General features: G+C 43.9%; 1 long non-coding RNA gene across 3 annotated transcripts in view; it reads right to left on the minus strand.

Annotated features, from left to right (window-relative positions):
- LOC125964095 (uncharacterized) overlaps positions 1 to 25,686 on the minus strand; it is a 183,493-nt gene that overhangs the window by 12,977 nt on the left and 144,830 nt on the right. For 2 of the 3 annotated variants that reach the window (XR_007476749.1, XR_007476748.1), the window contains exon 3: positions 5,266 to 5,350. This is a non-coding gene — a long non-coding RNA (uncharacterized LOC125964095). The remainder of the gene's footprint in view (positions 1 to 5,265; positions 5,351 to 25,686) is intronic. The other variant, XR_007476750.1, reaches the window with a different exon arrangement.

Here is a 25,686-nt window from a genome sequence, read left to right on the forward strand (position 1 = left end):
AATCTGCACTACAATGAAGTCTCACTTCCCCCGGTCTAAAGGGCCATCTGAAAAAAGTGTAAAATCCAGAAAGTCTGGACAGGCCATGGAGAACTGGGAGCCTTGTTATGCTGACGGGCGGGATGTAAATTGCCAACAGCCACTCGGAAGAAGTGTATGGTGTTTCCTGAAACATCTAAAAAACAAAGCAACAGAGCCTAGGGCACTTCCTCTTATGGTCCTATAGCTTAGGGAAATTAAAATCAAAAAGACAGAGCCACCCCAAAGTTTGGGAAGGCTCTGTTTACAAGAACCTCGTTTACGGTACAAGTTCAATATCGCAGAAAGTGAAAAATGGATAAAGAAGTTGTGGTACTTACGTACAATGCAATATCACTCAGCAATGAAATCTATGTCATCAGGCCAGTAGCAGCATAATGAGTGGATTCAGGTATGATGATTCTAACTGAAATAAGTCACACAGAAAAAGAAACATCATTAGATATCACTAATACACGGAATGTAAACTTGGCTACACAGGAACTGAATAACAAAACAGAACGGGGTCTCAAATTTAGAAAACCAACTTATGCTTGCTTAAGGGGAAAGGTGAGTTGGGGTGCTGCATAAAACCAGAGATTGATATGAGAACAGATAAATTTCCTTAAGCCAACTATGTAATAGACAAGAGCTACTCCTTGCTCAACGAAATGGACTCAATGACCCATATTAAATGCCTAAGAATGTACCTGACTAGTAAGTATCTTAAAACCTATGGATTGCTATGTCTCTGAAAGAGAATCAAGCATGTGTACAGGGGCATAAATGCAGCAGTGATAGGATTGGAGAGGTTCGGTGAGCAAATGAAGACCCTTTGAAGGCATATTGCATGGTACCCATTTCACGGCTCTCAACTCTCCAGGTTTAAGGGATTCTTCCTTCAGCTAAAACATGCATGTGGAACCCAGAGTATGATCAACCATGTGATCGGGAGATGTGTTCAAATATGTCTCAGTTTTCATCCCCTTGTACTCGGGTGCAACATTCCAGACGCTTTACTAACACTCTCCCGACTTGGAGAGTCAGTGCCTTTAACCTCCTGTTTGGCCCAGTTTGCAATTTCTGCGGAAGATGAACAGGAATAGGGAGAACCAATGAGAGACTAGCTGGAGGTGTCTGGACGGGCAAATTTCACTCTCATTTCCCACAAGGAAGAGGAATTAACCAAAGGCTCAGCGTGCAGTGCCAGAACAAGATTAGGGCCTGAAGCAATCCTGCAGTGTTGCGGCCAGCTCACAAGAAAGGGAGCTGAAGAAAGGAGCTCAGGGGCACTGTAATTCACAAACCTGCAGAGTTATAAATGACAGCTATCATCCAAAAATATACTGAAGTAAGGCTGCCAAGAGGACTTGAAAGCGGGGCAGAATTGCAGGAAACCGATTTCAGGAGGTAGACTGGAATTGCATTTAAAGCATAGGAAAAGAGGCAGAACGTCCACAATGATGCACTTGGCCAAAAAGGGTGTATGCGATTTTTCCTGAATATATTCAGGAAAAAACGCATACGCCCTTTTTGGCCAACCAAGCAAGCTTGCAAAGGAAATCTGCACTCTAATGAAGTCTCACTTCCCCCCGGTGAAAAGGGCCACCTGAAAAAAGTGTAAAATCCAGAAAGTCTGGACAGGCCATGGAGAACTGGGCGCCTTGTTATGCTGACGGGCGAGATGTAAATTGCCAACAGCCACTCGGGAGAAGTGTATGGTGTTTCCTGAAACATCTAAAAAACAAAGCAACAGAGCCTAGGGCACTTCCACTTATGGTCCTATAGCTTAGGGAAATTAAAATCAAAAACACACAGCCACCCCAAAGTTTGGGACGGCTCTGTTTACAAGAACCTCGTTTACGGTACAAGTTCAATATCACAGAAAGTGAAAAATGGATAAAGAAGTTGTGGTACATACGTACAATGCAATATCACTCAGCAATGAAATCTATGTCACCAGGCCCCTAGCAGCATAATGAGTGGATTCAGGTATGATGATTCTAACTGAAATAAGTCACACAGAAAAAGAAACATCATAAGATATCACTAATACACGGAATGTAAACTTGGCTACACAGGAACTGAATTACAAAACAGAACAGGGTCTCAAATTTAGAAAACCAACTTATGCTAGCTTAAGGGGAAAGGTGAGTTGGGGTGCTGCATAAAACCAGAGATTGAAATGAGCACAGATAAAGTTCCTTAAGCCAAATATGTAATAGACAAGAGCTACTCCTTGCTCAACGAAATGGACTCAACACCCCATATTAAATGCCTAAGAATGTACCTGACTAGTAAGTATCTTAAAACCTATGGATTGCTATGTCTCTGAAAGACAATCAAGCGTGTGTACAGGGGCATAAACACAGCAGTGATAGGATTGGAGAGGTTCGGTGAGCAAATGAAGAACCTATGAAGTCATATTGCATGGTACCCATTCCACGGGTCTCAACTCTCCAGGTTTAAGGGATTCTTCCTTCAGCTAAAACATGCATGTGGAACCCAGAGTATGATCAACCGTGTGATCGGGAGACGTGTTCAAATATGTCTCAGTTCTCGTCCCCTGGTATTCGGGTGCAACATTCCAGATGCTTTACTAACACTCTCCCGACTTGGAGAGTCAGTGCCTTTAACCTCCTGTTTGGCCCAGTTTGCAATTTCTGCGGAAGATGAACAGGAATAGGGAGAACCAATGAGAGACTAGCTGGAGGTTTCTGGATGGGCAAATTTAACTCTCATTTCCCACCAGGAAGAGGAATTAACCAAAGGCTCAGCGTGCCATGCCAGAACCAGATTAGGGCCTGAAGGAATCCTGCGGTGTTGCGGCCAGCTCACAAGAAAGCGAGTTGAAGAAAGGAGTTCTGGGGCACTGTAATTCACAAACCTGCAGAGTTATAAATGACAGCTATCGTCCAAAAATATACTGAAGTAAGGCTGCGAAGAGGACTTGAAAGCGGGGCAGAATTGCAGGAAACCGATTTCAGGAGGTAGACAGGAATTGCATTTAAAGCATAGGAAAACAGGCAGAACGTGGACAATGATGCACTTGGCCAAAAAGGGCGTATATGTTTTTTCCTGAATATATTCAGGAAAAAACGCATACGCACTTTTTGGCCAACCAAGCAAGCTTGCAAAGGAAATCTGCACTCCAATGAAGTCTCACTTCCCCCCGGTCAAAAGGGCCATCTGAAAAAAGTATAAAATCCAGAAAGGCAGGACAGGCCATGGAGAACTGGGAGTCTTGTTATGCTGATGGGCGGGATGTAAATTGCCAACAGCCACTCGGGAGAAGTGTATGGTGTTTCCGGAAACATCTATAAAACAAAGCAACACAGCCTAGGGCACTTCCACTTATGGTCCTATAGCTTAGGGAAATTAAAATCAAAAAGACACATCCACCCCAAAGTTTGGGACGGCTCTGTTTACAAGAACCTCGTTTACGGTACAAGTTCAATATCGCAGAAAGCGAAAAATGGATAAAGAAGTTGTGGTACTAACGTACAATGCAATATCACTCAGCAATGAAATCTATGTCATCAGTCCCGTAGCAGCATAATGAGTGGATTAAGTACGATGATTCTAACTGAAATAAGTCACACAGAAAAAGAAACATCATAAGATACCATTAATACACGGAATGTAAACTTGGCTACACAGGAACTGAATTACAAAACAGAACAGGGTCTCAAATTTAGAAAACCAACTTATGCTTGCTTAAGGGGAAAGGTGAGTTGGGGTGCTGCATAAAACCAGAGATTGAAATGAGCACAGATACCGTTCCATAAGCCAAATATTTAATAGACAAGAGCTACTCCTTGCTCAATGAAATGGACTCAACACCCCATATTCAACGCCTAGGAATATACCTGACTAATAAGAATCATAAAACCTACGGATTTATATATCTCTGTAAGAGAATGAAGCGTGTGTACAGCGACATAAATGCAGCAGTGAAAATCAGCTAAATCCCATAATAAAAATTAATTTCTTAAACAAAACACAATGACAGTGAAATAGAGAGCAATACTTAAGTAATTCATTCAAGGCTTGTGATGCAACCTGGATTTACAACATCTAAACCCAGAGCTGGGTGACACATAAGGCTGGACACTTGGGGCTCATAGGATTGGTGAGGTTCGGTGAGCAAATGCAGACCCTTTGAAGTCATATTGCATGGTACCCGTTCCATGGGTCTCAACTCTCCAGGTTTAAGGGATTCTTCCTTCAGCTAAAACATGCATGTGGAACCCAGAGTATGATCCACCGTGTGATCGGGAAACGTGTTCAAATGTGTCTCAGTTTTCGTCCCCTGGTACTCGGGTGCAACATTCCAGACGCTTTACTAACACTCTCCCGACTTGGAGAGTCAGTGGCTTTAACCTCCTGTTTGGCCCAGTTTGCAATTTCTGCGGAAGATGAACAGGAATAGGGAGAACCAATGAGAGACTAGCTGGAGGTGTCTGGATGGGCAAATTTAACTCTCATTTCCCACCAGGAAGAGGAATTAACCAAAGGCTCAGCGTGCCATGCCAGAACCAGATTAGGGCCTGAAGGAATCCTGCGGTGTTGCGGCCAGCTCACAAGAAAGCGAGTTGAAGAAAGGAGTTCTGGGGCACTGTAATTCACAAACCTGCAGAGTTATAAATGACAGCTATCGTCCAAAAATATATTGAAGTAAGGCTGCCAAGAGGACTTGAAAGCGGGGCCGAATTGCAGGAAACCGACTTCAGGAGGTAGACTGGAATTGCATTTAAAGCATAGGAAAAGAGGCAGAACGTCGACAATGATGCACTTGGCCAAAAAGTGTGTATGCGTTTTTTCCTGAATATATTCAGGAAAAAACGCATACCCCCTTTTTGGCCAAACAACCAAGCTTGCAAAGGAAATCTGCACTCCAATGAAGTCTCCCTTTCCCCCGGTCAAAAGGGCCATCTGAAAAAAGTGTAAAATCCAGAAAGGCAGGACAGGCCATGGAGAACTGGGAGCCTTGTTATGCTGACGGGTGGGATGTAAATTGCCAACAGCCACTAGGGAGAAGTGTATGGTGTTTCCTGAAACATCTAAAAAACAAAGCAACAGAGCCTAGGGCACTTCCACTTATGGTCCTATAGCTTAGGGAAATTAAAATCAAAAAGACACAGCCACCCCAAAGTTTGGGACGGCTCTGTTTACAAGAACCTCGTTTACAGTACAAGTTCAATATCGCAGAGAGCGAAAAATGGATAAAGAAGTTGTGGTACTAACGTACAATGCAATATCACTCAGCAATGAAATCTATGTCATCAGGCCCGTAGCAGCATAATGAGTGGATTAAGTACGATGATTCTAACTGAAATAAGTCGCACAGAAAAAGAAACATCATAAGATACCATTAATACACGGAATGTAAACTTGGCTACACAGGAACTGAATTACAAAACAGAACAGGGTCTCAAATTTAGAAAACCAACTTATGCTTGCTTAAGGGGAAAGGTGAGTTGGGGTGCTGCATAAAACCAGAGATTGAAATGAGCACAGATACCGTTCCATAAGCCAAATATGTAATAGACAAGAGCTACTCCTTGCTCAATGAAATGGACTCAACACCCCATATTCAACGCCTAGGAATATACCTGACTAATAAGAATCTTAAAACCTACGGATTTATATATCTCTGTAAGAGAATCAAGCATGTGTACAGCAACATAAATGCAGCAGTGAAAATCAGCTAAATCCCATAATAAAAATTAATTTCTTAAACAAAACACAATGACAGTGAAATAGAGAGCAATACTTAAGTAATTCATTCAAGGCTTGTGATGCAACCTGGATTTACAACATCTAAACCCAGAGCTGGGTGACACATAAGGCTGGACACTTGGGGCTCATAGGATTGGTGAGGTTCGGTGAGCAAATGCAGACCCTTTGAAGTCATATTGCATGGTACCCAGTCCATGGGTCTCAACTCTCCAGGTTTAAGGGATTCTTCCTTCAGCTAAAACATGCATGTGGAACCCAGATTATGGTCCACCGTGTGATCGGGAAACGTGTTCAAATGTGTCTCAGTTTTCGTCCCCTGGTACTCGGGTGCAACATTCCAGACGCTTTACTAACACTCTCCCGACTTGGAGAGTCAGTGGCTTTAACCTCCTGTTTGGCCCAGTTTGCAATTTCTGCGGAAGATGAACAGGAATAGGGAGAACCAATGAGAGACTAGCTGGAGGTGTCTGGATGGGCAAATTTAACTCTCATTTCCCACCAGGAAGAGGAATTAACCAAAGGCTCAGCGTGCCATGCCAGAACCAGATTAGGGCCTGAAGGAATCGTGCAGTGTTGCGGCCAGCTCACAGGAAAGCGAGTTGAAGAAAGGAGTTCTGGGGCACTGTAATTCACAAACCTGCAGAGTTATAAATGACAGCTATCGTCCAAAAATATATTGAAGTAAGGCTGCCAAGAGGACTTGAAAGCGGGGCCGAATTGCAGGAAACCGACTTCAGGAGGTAGACTGGAATTGCATTTAAAGCATAGGAAAAGAGGCAGAACGTCGACAATGATGCACTTGGCCAAAAAGTGAGTATGCGTTTTTTCCTGAATATATTCAGGAAAAAACGCATACGCCCTTTCTGGCCAACCAAGCAAGCTTGCAAAGGAAATCTGCACTCCAATGAAGTCTCCCTTTCCCCCGGTCAAAAGGGCCATCTGAAAAAAGTGTAAAATCCAGAAAGGCAGGACAGGCCATGGAGAACTGGGAGCCTTGTTATGCTGATGGGCGGGATGTAATTTGCCAACAGCCACTAGGGAGAAGTGTATGGTGTTTCCTGAAACATCTAAAAAACAAAGCCACAGAGCCTAGGGCACTTCCAAGTATGGTCCTATACCTTAGGGAAATTAAAATCAAAAAGACACAGCCACCCCAATGTTTGGGATGGCTCTGTTTACAAGAACCTCGTTTATGGTACAAGTTCAATATCGCAGAAAGTGAAAAATGGATAAAGAAGCTGTCGTACTTACGTACAATGCAATATCACTCAGCAATGAAATCTATGTCATCAGGCCCGTAGCAGCATAATGAGTGGATTCAGGTATGATGATTCTAACTGAAATAAGTCACACAGAAAAAGAAACATCATAAGATATCACTAATACATGGAATGTAAACTTGGCTACACAGGAACTGAATTACAAAACAGAACCGCGTCTCAAATTTCAAAAACCCACTTACGCTTGCTTAAGGGGAAAGGTGAGTTGGGGTGCTGCATAAAACCAGAGTTTGAAATGAGCACAGATACCGTTCCATAAGCCAAATATGTAATAGACAAGACCTACTCCTTGCTCAACAAAATGCACTCAACAATGAGGTATCACCTCACACCTGGTAGAATGGGCATCATCAGAAAATCTACAAACAAAAAATGCTGGAAAGGGTGTGGAGAAAAGGAACCCTCTTCCACTATTGTTGGGAATATAAATTGATACAGTCACTATGGAGAACAATATGGAGTTTCTTAAGAAACTAACAATAGAATTACCATATGATACAGCAATCCCAGTACTGGACATATACCCAGACAAAACCATAAATCAAAAGAGACATTCACCGCAATGTTCATTGCATCACTATTTACAATATCGAGGTAGTGGAAGCAACCTAAATGCCCACAGACAGACGAATGCATAAAGCTGTGGTACATATATAAAATGGAATATTACTAAGCCATGAAAAGGAATGAAATTGGGTCCTTTGTAGAGACATCGATGGATCTAGAGACTGTCATACAGAGTGAAGTAAGTCAGAAAGAGAAAAACAAATCTTGTATATTCATGCATATATGTGGAACCTAGAAAAACTGTACAGATTAACCATTTGGCAAGGCATAAATAGAGCAACAGATGAAGACAACAAATGTATGGACAACAAGGGGGGAAAGCTGTTGGGGGGTGGTGGTGGGAGGAGTTGAGAGACTGGGATTGACATGTATACATTTATATGTATAAAATAGATAACCAATAAGAACCTGCTGTATAAAAATATAAAATAAAATTCAAAATTAAAAAGAAATAAAATTTAAAAAATAAAACAGAAAAAGCAATTATTCCCTTCACATACATGTATTTATATGAATAAATTATTTCCATGCTTATATCTGTAAATACAAAAAAGAGGAATAAAATCTACCTTGAACCAAAAACGAAAAAGAGAAAAAAAACACAGAACCCACCAGTTACACAGAGGAAAACCGTATCAGGGCACTTGTTCCAGTTGTAAACAATTCTGAAGTTGGTCAGTGGTGGGGAATCGTCTCCCATTCAGCCAGCAGCCCCCACGTAACAAGCGTCCTCATTGCAACGCTGGGCCACCGTGCCGAGGCATCTGTGAGTAAACGTGAGCTGAGCCCCAGGCCAGTTGCTGCTGAACTATTCCCACCCGTCCCAGGTAAAACACCTGAATATATACAAGGACTTGAAAGCCTAGAGGAAGGGCCATAGAGCCACACGAGTGACAGCATGCCGGCCGACTTGGTGCCTGCAGGCCAGCCAGGATGGTCCTGGCCCTGGGTGCTCTTCTGGAAGATTTCCATTTCCCTGCCTGAGATACCCGTCCTGTCCCTGCCCCCACTGCTTTTTTCCTTCCTCACCTCGGCCCAGGGAGAAATTCCAGCAGCAGGTATGGGTGACACATCCTCTTCTTTAGCAGGTGGCAGCCTGGCAACTGCTGCAGAAAGTCCAGCAGAGCCCCACTCACACTGGGCCACCCACAAAGCCGTGGCCTCTCACTCCCTCCCACCAGCCCAGCCCCGAGACTGCTGACAGGGCAGAGAAAATGGCGTCAGGCACGGCTGCAGGGGCTCTTGCTGCCTGGAGTGGTATTTATATTGATCTCAACCCAGGCACACCTGGGGAGGGCTGGCCGGCACGGTAAGGCTGCCCAGGTCAGCCAATCATCACCCCTCAGGGGCTCACAGTTGCAGAAAATGGAACTTGCTGAACCGGCCAGGTCCAAGGAACAGGTGTGGGCTCCTGAGAGTCAGGATAGACAAGGGGCTGCAGCTTTGGCTTGTTTTCTAATCATTTTATCTGGCCCATGAGTGGGAGACAACTTCAAGAAAACCCTCTCCTAATGAGAGGAACCCAGGAGTCAGGGAGAGGAGGGATGGGTGGTGGTTGGAGACAGAGGCCTGGTGCCCCGGGTGCAGTGGAAGTCTCTGGAAGACCAGGTGGAGGGAGGCCGCACAGAGTGATGCCCAGGGTCACAGACCTGTCGCAGCTGCTGTTTGTTAGTTCAAGTCCTGCTCTGAGGTGCTCTGTGTCAGCTCTGAGAGACAGGTGAGCTGGGGGTGCTCTGCAATGAGGGCTATGTGCACGGTTCCTGTGTGCCCAGCCCTGCCACGGTACCTGCAAGGGTAGCTCTGTATCCTGGGAGGGGCCTGACCACGAGAGCCCCGTGGGCTGGGGTGGGGGTGGGGTACCTGCCCAGGTGAGCTCCATATCCTGGGATTGGTCTGACCACGAGAGCCCCATGGGCTGCTGGGGACCTGGTAAAGGATGTCAGGACAGTCAGTGAAGCCACCGAGGATATACCTCCAGTTGCTCCTAATTCCTACACCCTGCTGGTCATTCTACCAACCACCAGGACATGGTATTCTGTATTAGTCTTCAATGATGCCTTCTTTTGTATTCCATTAGTCCCAGACTCACAAGAAATTTTGGCTTGTGAGTGGCAGGACTCAACATACAACTAAAACAATACTTCCGGGCCGTCTTGCCCCAAGGGTGCAAAAATTCCCACACCATCTTTGGGGAAAGCTTAGCTAAAGACCTAAAAGTTCTACCTCTGGAAAAGGAAACCCTCCTTTAGTACGCAAACGACATTCTGATCACCAGCCCTACTAAGGAGGCCTCTGAACTACCAAGCCAATAAAGGATAGAAGTTGTCCAAGAAAAAGCTCAAATATCACAGACTGCGGTGACCTGCCTGGGCTTCATTCTCACAGAAGGTCGGAGAAGCCCATCCCAGGAAAGGGAAGAAACCATTTTCAGCCTTACCCCTTTCTAAAACTAGAAGACAGCTTAGGGGTTCCTGGGGAGGCCAGGGTTTGCTGCTTCTGGATCCCTAACTACAGTCTACTAGCTGGGCCTCTATATGAAACACTGAAAGGAAAAGATGATGATCCTTTTGAATAGAATCCAGAAGTGGCCTTTCAAGAATGGAAAGAGCAGTCAATTCAGACCCTTGCCCTGGAACTCCCTAATTTAGCTAAACCCTTTGACCTTTACATTCCCGGTGAAAGGTGAATCACCATTGGAGAATTAGCGCAAAAACCGGGACCACTTGAAATGGAACAATGCAAGAATGCCATCCAGGTAGGATAAACTACGGTCACCAAGGGGCTTGGCCCACTGCCACATCTGGCCAAGATACTGGCGGTATCTAAAAACCTGGAAATCAGCAGCCCAAAAGGCCACCTCCCTCCTAAGGGAAAAGGACCCCACATGGTGATCCTAACCACCAACCATGCCCTGAAGTTGCAGGGTTCGCTCCGTGGGCACACCGACCTCGAGTGAGGAGGCCCTCCAACTCCAACATCCAGAGAGATAACCAGGGGCAACAGGGCACCATGACGACTCGTGTGAACATCACTTGACCTGGAGTTTCTCTCATAAAACAACAAGAGTGTGTCCCAAAAGAGTAGACTACTGCTTGCAGGACTTACTGCACCCAGAGGGGAGCTAATAATCTTGGCGGGGGAACCATATATCACACTGTCACCATAGAAAAGCCTACAGACACCATGATGATGGTGGCCAATAAGACCGGCTGGACTCCTGTTTACTTCAAAAGGCTGTTGACTCAGTGGCCATCATGGTCCTTGATCACCACTGACCCTGGACTGTCTGGGACTTGAGCGGGCAGGGCTCTGACACCTGGTGCTGTTTGTACGTTAATTCAGGGGCCTAATTGAAGAAAGCGCAGACTACTGGTCAGAGCATCTAGGCTGGCAGAAACGGTCAGCCTAAGGTGGCCGAACAAATGTGGGGCGGGTTGAAACCGGCCCCCACAGCGTCTCTGCACATCTCTTTCCTGGACCCTTAAAGGCCATTAGAATCTATAACACTTCCAATGCTGGTGCTCAGGTGGACGAGCAGGGAGGCAGGGGGCCTGGGGACAATCAACGTCACCTGGAGGCTGCTGGGGAGAAGCTCTGACCCTCGCCCCCGGGTATGAGGGCTCCCAACTCAGCGCTCAGCAGTTACAGAAGAAGGGTCTGCACCCTCAGCACTCCAAGAATGAGGAACAGGACAAAAGGCAGAGGAGGGGTTTGTCCCCAGCAAAGCCCATTAAAAATCCCTGGGAGATAAAAATAGAATCTGGGCAATAAAGTCAAGTCTAACCTTTTTTATCCTTTGTGCTTTGTCTAATTTCATGTGCTGCTAGGGTGCTGCATGCAGAGGTTCCACACCCGGCACTTCAGACCAGATTTCCTAGTGCAGAATGGCTGGGTTGACACCTCAGCTCCTGGAGCCCAGTGCAGACTCCACGATATAGAGCCTGAGCTGCAGCCAACCCGGCCCTTGAGAGCTCCGCCCCCTCCCTCCCACTGACTCTGACAGGATCTCTACACAGCAGCCCAGCCCACAGCCCACGGGGTAGTGCATGCTCTCACCTCTCCATTCTCTGATCAAAATATAAAGTTTCCTTTGCTTGTGAACCAAACTCAGTCTCGATCTGTTGGCCCCAATGACACTGGGCAGGGGGACACTTGTTGGGGTCCACTCTGGAGGATCAGTAACAGAAATTGAGACTATTGTAACCTCAATGAACAGATGTGTGAGCCAAACTGTAGTTAACACAGAACAGTGTATAAGGCTCGGGTAAAATAAGATGTTTCTAACACTTCCATTTGTTATTTCCATCACTTTATTATAAGCAAGTTCAGTGAAAAGGTTTGTCTTATTTGTCAGGTCAATATTAGAGAAACGAAGTGATTTCTTTCCAAGGATGTACATCTAATAATCTTGGTTAAAGCTTCAATCTTGTTTTAAATGCTTTTCCATTGAAAATGATACCTCTCTTTCAGCTCCCCCATTTCCGAGAAGTATAAAATCTTATAATTTATTATTACCAAAGGGGAAAGGTGGGAGGAGGGATAAATTAACAGTTTGGGATTAACACATACACACTGCTATGTATAAAATAGATCATCAACAAGGAACAACTGTATAGCACAGGGAACTACACTCAACATTTTGCAATAACCTATAAGGGGAAATAATCTGAAAAAGAATAGATATTTTTATTGACATCATCTATCAATGACAGTTAAAGTGTAACCTAAGGGAAGCTGGTGGTGAGTGCTTCTGACCCTGAAGACTTCAATCATCTAAAGTTTGGACTCTGCCTACTTCCAAGGCCCTTAATGAACATATGTGTAGCCGTAGCTTAAAAAATTCCCCAGTTTGGGTTTCGGGGAGACACTGATTTTGAAAAAGCCCTGGTGTTCTCCTTACATGAATGGGACTCTTCCTACTGCTAAAACATGTCTGTCACACCCAGAGGATGGTATACCATCTGATCGGGAAGAGTTTGGAAAAGGCATCTCATCTCCTCATCTCCTGGTGCTCGGGTTCACCCCTCCAGCGTCTTTACTAACAGTCTCCCCACTTGGAGATGTCAGCACTGTCAACATCCTGTTGCGTACAGTTTGGAATTTGTCCAGAGGATGAAGCGGAAGGATGAGGAACAATGAGAGACAAGTCCTAGGTGTTCAGACAGGCACATGTCACTCTAATTTCCAATCAGGAAGACGAATTGACCAAAGGCTAGGGTTGCCCATGGAAACAGTATAGGGCTTGAGGAAATCCCTCTGCTTTGTGGCCAGTTCCCATAAACACAAGTTGAACAATGGAACTCAGGGGCAGTAAAATTCACGAAACTGCAGAGTTGAAAATATCCATCACTGAAAAATGTCTTGAGGAAAGTCAGAGAAAAGGACTTGTAAGCAAGGGAGAATGGCAGGAAAGGGATTTGAGGAGGTAGAAAGGACTCGCCATTAAGCACAAGAAAAGGAGCTGAACATTGCCAACATTGCCAACATTGCAGTTGGCCAAAAAGGGTGTATGCGTTTTTTTCTGTATATATTCAAGAAAAGGGCATACACTTTTTTAGCCAACCAAAGAGGTGGGCACTGGAAGTCAATACTACAAAAGATATCACTTCGCATCGGTCAGAAGAGCCAGCCTCATAAAGCGTAAACAACAGAAATGCAGGACAGGGCAAGGAGAAGAGGGAGCCCTGTGAGGCTTATAGTGGAAATGTATATTGCCAACGGCCATTCTGGAGAAGTGTATTGTGTTTACTAAAGCATCTAGAAAATGAGCTACAGAGCATAGGGCACTTGCACTCATGGGCGTATATCTTGGGAAAAACAAAAATCGAGAGGACACAGGCACCCCAATGTTTACCCCCTCTCTGTTTAAAAGATCCTCGACTAGGATATAACTTAAATGTCTCTGGAGGGAAAAAATGGATAGAGATGTGGTACTTAGGTAGAGTGGAATATTATTCAGCCTGGAAATCAATGAAATATGGCCAGTTGTAACAACTCCGGAGGAGTTACGTATGATCATTCTAAGTGACATAATTCAAAAAGAAAAAGACACATATCATAAGATATCACTTAAAGGTGGAATCCAAAATGGCTGCACATGAAATAAATTACAAAACAAAAACATAGTCAAATATGTAGAAAACACGCATAAGGCTGCTAAACGGGAAAGGTGGGGAGGGGTGAGGCATCATCCAGGAGGTTAAAATTAGCAAAGATACCATTCCAAATACCAAACTGATAATCAACAAGGCCTACACGGTAGCTAAAAGAATGGCACTCAGCACACTCAAGTCACCGGAAAAGAATATATACGACTGGTAAGAACCTGAAAAAGAATTTATTGATGTCTCTCTGTACGTGAATCAAGTGGATGTACAGCAGCAAGAAACAGAGCTTTGAAAATCAGCTGTAACCAATATAGTAATAAATTGAAAAAAATAAACAACAGAGAGACAGAGAAAACCTCTTACAACTTTTCCTCAGGGACGGTGATGCAACATGGATTGAACACATCTACACCCACAGCAGGATGAGACATAAGGCTGGAAACTGTTTGCACTAAGAGAAATGTGAGGTTGGGTGAGGAAATGCACACCCTTTAAAGTAATACTACCTGGTACCCATTCAATGGGTCCCAAATCTGCAGGTTCAAGGGATCTTCCTACAGCTAAAACATGCATGGAAAACCCAGAGGACTGTACACCATGTGATCGGGAGATGTGTCTAAAATGCACCTCATTTATCCTCTCCTGGTGCTCCTGTTCACCATTCCAGCCACGTTACTTAGAATCTCCCCACTTGGAGAATCAGCACATTTAAACTTCTGTTTCACACATTTTGCAAATTGTGAGGAGGATGAACGGGAAGAGGGGGAACCAATGAGAGAATAGTTGTAGGGGTTTGGACGGACACATATCACTCTAATTTCCCATTAAGAATAAGAATTTAAAAAAGGCTCAGCCCGCCTCGCCGGAGCCAAAATAGGGCCTGAAGCAATCCTGCAGGTTTGAGGCCAGCTCACAAAAGAGCAACTTAAGAAATGGAGCTCAGGGTCACTGCAATTCACAAATCTGCAGAGTTATAAATGAAAACTAACGTCCAAAAATATGTTGAGGTAAGGCAAAGAAGAGGATCTGAATGCAAGACAGAATTGCAAGAAACAGATTTCAAGAGATAGATTGGACTCGTCTTTAAAGCACATGAAAAGCGGCAGAATTTCGACAATGATGCAGTTGGCCCAAAAGGGCGTATGCGTTTTTTCCTGATTATATCCAGGAAAAAACGCATACGCACTTTATGGGCAACGAAGCAAGCAAGCAATGCAAATGTGCACAACAAAGAAGTCTCATTTCCCACCGGTCAAAAGGGCCATCCTAAAAAATTGTAAAAACCAGAAATGCAGGACAGGCCATGGAGAACAGGGAGCCTTTATACGCTGATGGGCAGTGTGTGAACTGCCGAGAGCCACTCTGGAGAAGTGTATGGTGGTTCCTAAATCATCTAAAAAACAGAGCTACAGAGCATAGGACACTTCCAATCATGGGAGTATATCTAGGGAAGTCTAAAAATCAACAAGACACAAGCACACCACAGTTTAGGGCTACTCTGTTTACAAGAACCTCAACTTCAGTACACCTTAAATATCCCAGGAAAGAGAACAATGGATAAAGAAGATGTGGTACTTATGTACAATGGAATATCTCTTCACCATGAAATCAATGTAATAAGGCTAGTAGAAGGATAAAGAGTGGATTTAGGTCCGATAATACTACTTGAAATAAGTCAAACAGAAAAAGAAACATATCATAAGATATCACTTATAGAGGGAGGGTAAATATGGCTGCACAAGAAATGAATTACAGAACAGAACAGTGTCTCACATTTAGAAAACACACTTATGTCAGCTTAAGGGGAAAGGAGAGGTGGGGTGATGCATAAAACCAGAGTTTGAAATTAGCACAGATACCGTTCAAGAAACCAAATAGGTATTAGACAAGATCTACACCTTGCTCAATGAACTGGCCTCAACACACCCTATACACCACAGAGAAATATATCTGAGTAATAAGAATCTTAAAACCCATGTATTGATATATCTCCATAAGGGAATCAAGTGTGTGCAGAGCGGCACAAACACAGCAGTGAAAATGAGCTAAACCCCATTATAGAAATAAATTTTAAAAACAAAACGCAGAAACAATGAAAGAGAGAAAAATTCTTACAAAATTCGCTCAGGAGCTGTGATGCAACCTGGATTGACCACATATAAACCCACAGCTGGATAAGACATAAGGCTGGACACTTGGGGTTGAGAGGATTGGTGAGCTTTGGTGAGCAACTGCCAAAAGTTTAATGCAATACTTCATGCTACTCATTCCAAGGGTCCCAACACTCCAGGTTGAAGGGAATCTTCCTACAGCTAAACCATGCTTGGGAAACCCAGCGACTGGTATACCATATGATCGGGAAAGGTTTCTAAAACCCACCTCATTTTTCCTCTCCTGGGGCTCCGGATCGACATTCCAGCCACTGTACTAACAATATCCCCACATGGAGAGTCAATGCCTTTAAGTTCTGGTATCGCACAGTCTGCAGTTAGTGCGGAGGATGAATGGGAATAGGGGGAACCAGTGAGAAACTAGCTGTAGCGGTTTCAATGGGCACATGTCACTCTAATTTCACATCAGTAAGAAGAATAAACCAAAGGCACAGAAAGGTGCCCCAGAAGAAGAAGAGGGCCTGAAGGAATCCTGCGTTTATGAGGCAAGATAACAAAAATAAGAGCTGAAAAATGGAGCTAAGGGCCACTGCAATTCAAAAACCTGCAGAGTTGTAAAGGCCAACTATTTTCAAAAAATATATTGAGGTAAGGCTAGGAAGAGGCATTGAAAGCAAGGCAGAATTGCAGGAAACCGATTTCAGGAGGTAGACTGGAATTGCATTTAAAGCATAGGAAAAGAGGCAGAACGTCGACAATGATGCACTTGGCCAAAAAGTGCGTATGCGTTTTTTCCTGAATATATTCAGGAAAAAACGCATACACACTTTTTGGCCAACCAAGCAAGATTGCAAAGTAAATCTGCACTCCAATGAAGTCTCACTTCCCCCCAGTCAAAAGGGCAATCTGAAAAAAGTGTAAAATCCAGAAAGGCAGGACAGGCCATGGAGAACCGGGAGCATTCTTATGCTGATGGGCGGGAAGTAAATTGCCAACAGCCACTGGGGAGAAGTGTATGGTGTTTCCTGAAACACCTAAAAAACAAAGCAACAGAGCCTAGGGCACTTCCACTTATGGTCCTATAGCTTAGGGAAATTAAAATCAAAAAGACATAGCCACATCAAAGTTTGGGACGGCTCTGTTTACAAGAACCTCGTTTACGGTACAAGTTCAATATCACAGAAAGTGAAAAATGGATAAAGAAGTTGTGGTACTTATGTACAATGCAATATCACTCAGCAATGAAATCTATGTCATCAGGCCCGTAGCAGCAAAATGAGTGGATTCAGGTATAATGATTCTAACTGAAATAAGTCACACAGAAAAAGAAACATCATAAGATATCACTAATACACGGAATGTAAACTTGGCTCCACAGGAATTGAATTACAAAACAGAACAGGGTCTCAAATTTAGAAAACCAACTTATGCTCGCTTAAGGGGAAAGGGGAGTTGGGGTGCTGCATAAAACCAGAGATTGAAATGAGCACAGATAAAGTTCCTTAAGCCAAATATGTAATAGACAAGAGCTACTCCTTGCTCAACGAAATGGACTCAACACCCCATATTAAACGCCTAAGAATGTACCTGACTAGTAAGTATCTTAAAACCTATGGATTGCTATGTCTCCAAAAGAGAATCAAGCGTGTGTACAGGGGAATAAACGCAGCAGTGATAGGATTGGAGAGGTTCGGTGAGCAAATGAAGACCCTTTGAAGTCATATTGCATGGTACCCATTCCACGGGTCTCAACTCTCCAGGTTTAAGGGATTCTTCCTTCAGCTAAAACATGCATGTGGAACACAGAGTATGATCAACCATGTGATCGGGAGACTTGTTCAAATATGTCTCAGTTTTCGTCCCCTGGTACTCGAGTGCAACATTCCAGATGCTTTACTAACACTCTCCCGACTTGGAGAGTCAGTGCCTTTAACCTCCTGTTTGGCCCAGTTTGCAATTTCTGCGGAAGATGAACAGGAATAGGGAGAACCAATGAGAGACTAGCTGGAGGTGTATGGACGGGCAAATTTAACTCTCATTTCCCACCAGAAAGAGGAATTAACCAAAGGCTCAGCGTGCCGTGCCGGAACCAGATTAGGGCCTGAAGCAATCCTGCGGTGTTGCGGCCAGCTCACAAGAAAGCGAGTTGAAGAAAGGAGCTCAGGGGCACTGTAATTCACACACCTGCAGAGTTATAAATGACAGCTATCGTCCAAAAATATACTGAAGTAAGGCTGCCAAGAGGACTTGAAAGCGGGGCAGAATTTCAGGAAACCGATTTCAGGAGGTAGACTGGAATTGCATTTAAAGCATAAGAAAAGAGGCAGAACGTCCACAATGATGCACTTGGCAAAAAAGTGCGTATGCGTTTTTTCCTGAATATATTCAGGAAAAAACAAATACGCACTTTTTGGCCAACCAAGCAAGCTTGCAAAGGAAATCTGCACTACAATGAAGTCTCACTTCCCCCGGTCTAAAGGGCCATCTGAAAAAAGTGTAAAATCCAGAAAGGCAGGACAGGCCATGGAGAACTGGGAGCCTTGTTATGCTGACGGGCGGGATGTAAATTGCCAACAGCCACTCGGGAGAAGTGTATGGTGTTTCCTGAAACATCTAAAAAACAAAGTAACAGAGCCTAGGGCACTTCCTCTTATGGTCCTATAGCTTAGGGAAATTAAAATCAAAAACACACAGCCACCCCAAAGTTTGGGACGGCTCTGTTTACAAGAACCTCGTTTACGGTACAAGTTCAATATCGCAGAAAGTGAAAAATGGATAAAGAAGTTGTGGTACTTACGTACAATGCAATATCACTCAGCAATGAAATCTATGTCATCAGGCCAGTAGCAGCATAATGAGTGGATTCAGGTATGATGATTCTAACTGAAATAAGTCACACAGAAAAAGAAACATCATAAGATATCACTAATACACGGAATGTAAACTTGGCTACACAGGAACTGAATAACAAAACAGAACGGGGTCTCAAATTTAGAAAACCAACTTATGCTTGCTTAAGGGGAAAGGTGAGTTGGGGTGCTGCATAAAACCAGAGATTGATATGAGAACAGATAAATTTCCTTAAGCCAACTATGTAATAGACAAGAGCTACTCCTTGCTCAACGAAATGGACTCAATGACCCATATTAAATGCCTAAGAATGTACCTGACTAGTAAGTATCTTAAAACCTATGGATTGCTATGTCTCTGAAAGAGAATCAAGCATGTGTACAGGGGCATAAATGCAGCACTGATAGGGTTGGAGAGGTTCAGTGAGCAAATGAAGACCCTTTGAAGGCATATTGCATGGTACCCATTTCACGGCTCTCAACTCTCCAGGTTTAAGGGATTCTTCCTTCAGCTAAAACATGCATGTGGAACCCAGAGTATGATCAACCATGTGATCGGGAGATGTGTTCAAATATGTCTCAGTTTTCGTCCCCTTGTACTCGGGTGCAACATTCCAGACGCTTTACTAACACTCTCCCGACTTGGAGAGTCAGTGCCTTTAACCTCCTGTTTGGCCCAGTTTGCAATTTCTGCGGAAGATGAACAGGAATAGGGAGAACCAATGAGAGACTAGCTGGAGGTGTCTGGACGGGCAAATTTCACTCTCATTTCCCACAAGGAAGAGGAATTAACCAAAGGCTCAGCGTGCAGTGCCAGAACAAGATTAGGGCCTGAAGCAATCCTGCAGTGTTGCGGCCAGCTCACAAGAAAGGGAGCTGAAGAAAGGAGCTCAGGGGCACTGTAATTCACAAACCTGCAGAGTTATAAATGACAGCTATCATCCAAAAATATACTGAAGTAAGGCTGCCAAGAGGACTTGAAAGCGGGGCAGAATTGCAGGAAACCGATTTCAGGAGGTAGACTGGAATTGCATTTAAAGCATAGGAAAAGAGGCAGAACGTCCACAATGATGCAATTGGCCAAAAAGTGCGTATGCGTTTTTTCCTGAATATATTCAGGAAAAAACGCATACGCCCTTTTTGGCCAACCAAGCAAGCTTGCAAAGGAAATCTGCACTCCAATGTAGTCTCACTTCCCCCCAGTCAAAAGGGCCATTTGAAAAAAGTGTAAAATCCAGAAAGGCACGACAGGCCATGGAGAACTGGGAGCCTTGTTATGCTGATGGGCGGGATGTAAATTGCCAACAGCCACTCGGGAGAAGTGTATGGTGTTTCCTGAAACATCTAAAAAACAAAGCAACAGAGCCTAGGGCACTTCCTCTTATGGTCCTATAGCTTAGGGAAATTAAAATCAAAAACACACAGCCACCCCAAAGTTTGGGACGGCTCTGTTTACAAGAACCTCGTTTACGGTACAAGTTCAATATCGCAGAAAGTGAAAAATGGATAAAGAAGTTGTGGTACTTACGTACAATGCAATATCACTCAGCAATGAAATCTATGTCATCAGGCCCGTAGCAGCATAATGAGTGGATTTAGGTATGATGATTCTAACTGAAATAAGTCACACAGAAAAAGAAACATCATAAGATATCACTAATACACGGAATGTAAACTTGGCTACAGAGGAGCTGAATTACAAAACAGAACGGGGTCTCAAATTTAGAAAACCAACTTATGCTTGCTTAAGGGGAAAGGGGAGTTGGGGTGCTGCATAAAACCAGAGATTGAAATGAGCACAGATAAAGTTCCTTAAGCCAAATATGTAATAGACAAGAGCTACTCCTTGCTCAACAAAATGGAGTTAATGACCCATATTAAATGCCTAAGATTGTACCTGACTAGTAAGTATCTTAAAACCTATGGATTGCTATGTCTCCGAAAGAGAATCAAGCGTGTGTACAGGGGCATAAACGCAGCAGTGATAGGATTGGAGAGGTTCAGTGAGCAAATGAAGACCCTTTGAAGGCATATTGCATGGTACCCATTTCACGGGTCTCAACTCTGCAGGTTTAAGGGATTCTTCCTTCAGCTAAAACATGCATGTGGAACCCAGAGTATGATCAACCATGTGATCGGGAGACGTGTTCAAATACGTCACAGTTCTCATCCGCTGGTACTCGGGTGCAACATTCCAGACGCTTTACTAACACTCTCCCGACTTGGAGAGTCAGTGCCTTTAACCTCCTGTTTGGCCCAGTTTGCAATTTCTGTGGAAGATGAACAGGAATAGGGAGAACCATTGAGAGACTAGCTGGAGGTGTCTGGATGGGCAAATTTAACTCTCATTTCCCACCAGGAAGAGGAATTAACCAAAGGATCAGCATGCCTTGCCAGAACCAGATTAGGGCCTGAAGCAATCCTGCGGTGTTGCGGCCAGCTCACAAGAAAGCGAGTTGAAGAAAGGAGCTCAGGGGCACTGTAATTCACAAACCTGCAGAGTTATAAATTACAGCTATCGTCCAAAAATATACTGAAGTAAGGCTGCCAAGAGGACTTGGAAGCGGGGCAGAATTGCAGGAAACCGATTTCAGGAGGTAGACTGGAATTGCATTTAAAGCATAGGAAAACAGGCAGAACGTCCACAATGATGCACTTGGCCAAAAAGTGCGTATGCGTTTTTTCCTGAATATATTCAGGAAAAAACGCATACGCACTTTTTGGCCAACAAAGCAAGCTTGCAAAGGAAATCTGCACTCCAATGTAGTCTCACTTCCCCCGGGTCAAAGGGGCCATTTGAAAAAAGTGTAAAATCCAGAAAGGCAGGACAGGCCATGGAGAACTGGGAGCCTTGTTATGCTGATGGGCTGGATGTAAATTGCCAACAGCCACTCTGGAGAAGTGTATGGTGTTTCCTGAAACATCCATAAAACAAAGCAACAGAGTCTAGGGCACTTCCACTTATGGTCCTATAGCTTAGGGAAATTAAAATCAAAAAGACACAGCCACCCCAAAGTTTGGGATGGCTCTGTTTACAAGAACCTCGTTTATGGTACAAGTTCAATATCGCAGAAAGTTAAAAATGGATAAAGAAGTTGTGGTACTTACGTACAATGAAATATCACTCAGCAATGAAATCTATGTAATCAGGCCCATAGCAGCATAATGAGTGGACTCAGGTATGATGATTCTAACTGAAATAAGTCACACAGAAAAAGAAACCTCATAAGATATCACTAATACACAGAATGTAAACTTGGCTCCACAGGAACTGAATTACAAAACAGAACAGGGTCTCAAATTCAGAAAACCAACTTATGCTTGCTTAAGGGGAAAGGTGAGTTGGGGTGCTGCATAAAACCAGAGATTGAAATGAGCACAGATAAAGTTCCTTAAGCCAAATATGGAATAGACAAGAGCTACTCCTTGCTCAATGAAATGGACTCAACACCCCATATTAAATGCATAAGAATGTACCTGACTAGTAAGTATCTTAAAACCTATGGATTGCTATGTCTCTGAAAGAGATCCAGCGTGTGTACAGGGGCATAAACGCAGCAGTGATAGGATTGGAGAGGTTCGGTGAGCAAATGAAGACCCTTTGAAGGCATATTGCATGGTACCCATTCCACGGGTCTCAACTCTCCAGCTTTAAGGGATTCTTCCTTCAGCTAAAACACGCATGTGGAACCCAGAGTATGATCAACCGTGTGATCGGGAGACGTGTTCAAATATGTCTCAGTTCTCGTCCCCTGGTACTCGGCTGCAACATTCCAGACGCTTTACTAACACTCTCCCGACTTGGAGAGTCAGTGCCTTTAACCTCCTGTTTGGCCCAGTTTGCAATTTCTGCGGAAGATGAACAGGAATAGGGAGAACCATTGAGAGACTAGCTGGAGCTGTCTGGACGGGCAAATTTAACTCTCATTTCCCACCAGGAAGAGGAATTAACCAAAGGATCAGCATGCCTTGCCGGAACCAGATTAGGGCCTGAAGCAATCCTGCGGTGTTGCGGCCAGCTCACAAGAAAGCGAGTTGAAGAAAGGAGCTCAGGGGCACTGTAATTCACAAACCTGCAGAGTTATAAATGACAGCTATCGTCCAAAAATATACTGAAGTAAGGCTGCCAAGAGGACTTGAAAGCGGGGAAGAATTGCAGGAAACCGATTTAAGGAGGTAGACTGGAACTGCTTTTAAAGCATAGGAAAAGAGGCACAACGTCCACAATGATGCACTTGGCCAAAAAGTGCGTATGCGTTTTTTCCTGAATATATTCAGGAAAAAACAAATACGCCCTTTTTGGCCAACCAAGCAAGCTTGCAAAGGAAATCTGCACTACAATGAAGTCTCACTTCCCCCTGGTCAAAAGGGCCATCTGAAAAAAGTGTAAAATCCAGAAAGTCAGGACAGGCCATGGAGAACTGGGAGCCTTGTTATGCTGATGGGCGGGATGTAAATTGCCAACAGCCACTCGGGAGAAGTGTATGGTGTTTCCTGAAACATCTAAAAAACAAAGCAACAGAGCCTAGGGCAGTTCCTCTTATGGTCCTATAGCTTAGGGAAATTAAAATAAAAAAGACACAGCCACCCCAAAGTTTGGGACGGCTCTGTTTACAAGAACCTCGTTTACAGTACAAGTTCAATATCGCAGAAAGTGAAACATGGATAAAGAAGTTGTGGTACTTACGTACAATGAAATATCACTCAGCAATGAAATCTATGTCATCAGGCCAGTAGCAGCATAATGAGTGGATTCAGGTATGATGATTCTAACTGAAATAAGTCACACAGAAAAAGAAACATCATAAGATATCACTAATACACGGAATGAAAACTTGGCTACACAGGAACTGAATTACAAAACAGAACGGGGTCTCAAATTTAGAAAACCAACTTATGCTTGCTTAAGGGGAAAGGTGAGTTGGGGTGCTGCATAAAACCAGAGATTGAAATGAGAACAGATAAATTTCCTTAAGCCAAATATGTAATAGACAAGAGCTACTCCTTGCTCAACGAAATGGAGTTAATGACCCATATTAAATGCCTAAGAATGTACCTGACTAGTAAGTATCTTAAAACCTATGGATTGCTATGTCTCCGAAAGAGAATCAAGCATGTGTACAGGGGCATAAACGCAGCAGTGATAGGATTGGAGAGGTTCAGTGAGCAAATGAAGACCCTTTGAAGGCATATTGCATGGTACCCATTTCACGGGTCTCAACTCTCAAGCTTTAAGGGATTCTTCCTTCAGCTAAAACATGCATGTGGAACCCAGAGTATGATCAACCATGTGATCAGGAGACGTGTTCAAATATGTCTCAGTTCTCGTCCCCTGGTACTCGGGTGCAACATTCCAGACGCTTTACTAACACTCTCCCGACTTGGAGAGTCAGTGCCTTTAACCTCCTGTTTGGCCCAGTTTGCAATTTCTGCGGAAGATGAACAGGAATAGGGACAACCAATGAGAGACTAGCTGGAGGTGTCTGGACGGGCATATTTCACTCTCATTTCCCACCAGGAAGAGGAATTAACCAAAGGCTCAGCGTGCAGTGCCAGATCAAGATTAGGGCCTGAAGCAATCCTGCGGTGTTGCGGCCAGCTCACAAGAAAGCGAGTTGAAGAAAGGAGCTCAGGGGCACTGTAATTCACAAACCTGCAGAGTTATAAATGACAGCTATCGTCCAAAAATATACTGAAGTAAGGCTGCCAAGAGGACTTGAAAGCGCGGCAGAATTGCAGGAAACCGATTTCAGGAGGTAGACTGGAATTGCATTTAAAGCATAGGAAAAGAGGCAGAACGTCCACAATGATGCACTTGGCCAAAAGGGCGTATGTGTTTTTTCCTGAATATATTCAGGAAAAGACGCATACGCCCTTTTTGGCCAACCAAGCAAGCTTGCAAAGGAAATCTGCACTCCAATGAAGTCTCACTTTCCCCCGGTCAAAAGGGCCATCTGAAAAAAGTGTAAAATCCAGAAAGGCAGGACAGGCCATGGAGAACTGGGAGCCTTGTTATGCTGATGGGCTGGATGTAAATTGCCAACAGCCACTGGGCAGAAGTGTATGGTGTTTCCTGAAACATCTAAAAAACAAAGCAACACAGCCTAGGGCACTTCCACTTATGGTCCTATAGCTTAGGGAAATTAAAATCAAAAAGACACAGCCACCCCAAAGTTTGGGACGGCTCTGTTTACAAGAACCTCGTTTACGGTACAAGTTCAATATCACAGAAAGTGAAAAATGGATAAAGAAGTTGTGGTACTTACGTACAATGCAATATCACTCAGCAATGAAATCTATGTCATCAGGCCCGTAGCAGCATAATGAGTGGATTCAGGTATGATGATTCTAACTGAAATAAGTCACACAGAAAAAGAAACATCATAAGATATCACTAATACACGGAATGAAATCTTGGCTCCACAGGAACTGAATTACAAAACAGAACAGGGTCTCAAACTTAGAAAACCAACTTATGCTTGCTTAAGGGGAAAGGTGAGTTGGGGTGCTGCATAAAACCAGAGATAGAAATGAGCACAGATAAAGTTCCTTAAGCCAAATATGTAATAGACAAGAGCTACTCCTAACTCAACGAAATGGACTCAACACCCCATATTAAACACCTAAGAATGTACCTGACTAGTAAGTATCTTAAAACCTATGGATTGCTATGTCACCGAAAGAGAATCAAGCGTGTGTACAGGGCCATAAACGCAGCAGTGATAGGATTGGAGAGGTTCGGTGAGCAAATGAAGACCCTTTGAAGTCATATTGCATGGTACCCATTCCACGGGTCTCAACTCTCCAGGTTTAAGGGATTCTTCCTTCAGCTAAAACATGCATGTGGAACCCAGAGTATGATCAACCGTGTGATCGGGAGACGGGTTCAAATATGTCTCAGTTCTCGTCCCCTGGTACTCTGGTTCAACATTCCAGACGCTTTACTAACACTCTCCCGACTTGGAGAGTCAGTGCCTTTAACCTCCTCTTTGGCCCAGTTTGCAATTTCTGC

Source organism: Orcinus orca, chromosome 3 (genome assembly GCF_937001465.1).
Source record: "Orcinus orca chromosome 3, mOrcOrc1.1, whole genome shotgun sequence".
Classification (NCBI taxonomy): Eukaryota; Metazoa; Chordata; class Mammalia; order Artiodactyla; family Delphinidae; genus Orcinus; species Orcinus orca.